This window comes from Pteropus vampyrus, unplaced genomic scaffold (assembly GCF_000151845.1).
Source record: "Pteropus vampyrus isolate Shadow unplaced genomic scaffold, Pvam_2.0 Scaffold33, whole genome shotgun sequence".
Lineage (NCBI taxonomy): Eukaryota > Metazoa > Chordata > Mammalia > Chiroptera > Pteropodidae > Pteropus > Pteropus vampyrus.
The window spans coordinates 73,681-75,209 of NW_011888814.1; the positions used below are offsets into that span (position 1 = coordinate 73,681).

The 1,529-nt window shown below is 35.9% G+C and overlaps 1 pseudogene; it reads left to right on the forward strand.

Moving 5' to 3' along the window:
- Positions 1–229: 229 nt before the first annotated feature.
- Positions 230–348, forward strand: LOC111738037 (annotated as a pseudogene).
- Positions 349–1,529: the final 1,181 nt, after the last annotated feature.

The window sequence follows — 1,529 nt, forward strand, 5'->3', positions numbered from 1 at the left end:
AATTGGTAAGCAGAAGATTTGAGCTTAGGTTTTATCACTTACTAATTCTGTGAACTTGGGCTGCTTGCATACCCTCTGAACCTCAATTTCCACATAAGAAAAATGGGCATAATGTTTCTCTTACTGAGTTGCTGTGAGGCGGAAATGATATTATGTATGGAAGATTACTTTGTAAGCTGTGAAAAGCTACAAAAATGTAATTTATCAATATCACTAATGGGAAAAAACACTCTATGGTCATGCTAACCTGAATGTGCCCAATCTCGACTGATCTTGGAAGCTAAGCAGGGTCATGCCTGGTTAGTACTTGGATGGGAAACCACCTAGGAAGACCAGGTGCTGTAGGTGTAAAAAAAAGACATTAATGCACTGGACTTGTACTCATCCCACTTTTTTGTTCTATTTAAATGTAGTAACTCTTTTTTTCAAAAGAGGTTTTAGATATCTTGTCAACAATTAGTATCATTAGAAACTAACTCATTGTTAATATTATTTTCAGCTGACTTATTAATGTAATATTGCAGAATTACATTAGGTATAAAGAAAAAAAATGAAACTACTTGAAGTAATTGCAAAATATGTAAGATTTCAAAAGTTTGGAGCTATTTTGGACAGCTGACCAAGGGGAAGGTTTGGTTGATTTGAACTGAGGTCTTCTTATCACAGTCTGAATTAGGCATGTCTGTCTATAAAAGGGCAGGATTATTCATATGGAAGCCAATTTCTCTTAGACCATGACAACTGTGTAATTTTCTACTAAAAATAATTTAAATGTAGCACAAAATATTGCACATGGCACGAGTAATATGCTAATTCAAAATGTATGCTATGCACAATAGTTCCTGCAGGTGTGCATGCTATAAAGTCAAGTTCAATACTTTTGAGCATTGACACTCTGTGCACGTGGCCTTCCTTTTGTCTTTATTCTTTCTCTCATTCTCATTTTTTTCTTTCTTTTTTGCTATTCTTCCCTCTTTCCCTTTTTAAAAATTCAAGTCTTAGTCTTTTAAAGACCAAGAAAAACTTACAGTTGATCACATTCAATCAGATAGGTGGCTTCAGACAGTGTATCACATCAAACCAATGTACTTTGGTTGAACCCTTTGCTCTTGAAATACTGATGTCCGATAAGGGAGATTCTCTAATGATGGACCTGGAATATACAGTCCACGAGCTGTAGAGGGAAGGGTACATACAGGCATTTTGGGAAACGAGCAAACATCCATGTTAAGAAAAAATGAGGCAAGTGTAGTTATCCATTCGACACACTCTGAACTGAACAAGAAAGGACAAGGAGGCCATTTGACATACTAGAAATACGCCCGGCTATCTAGCAGACAAGACATGCTGGTGTTGTAAACTGGTCGAGTGACCTTTGATGAGAATTAAAATGCTACACGTAGCTCTAATTGAATATTTTTCACTTTGTCTTCTTAGTCTGTAGGAAGACAGAAGCGTACATAACCTACATCTTTACCCTTAATATTATTGTGACTTTCTGAATTTTCCCATTAATTAGAGTGATTTTC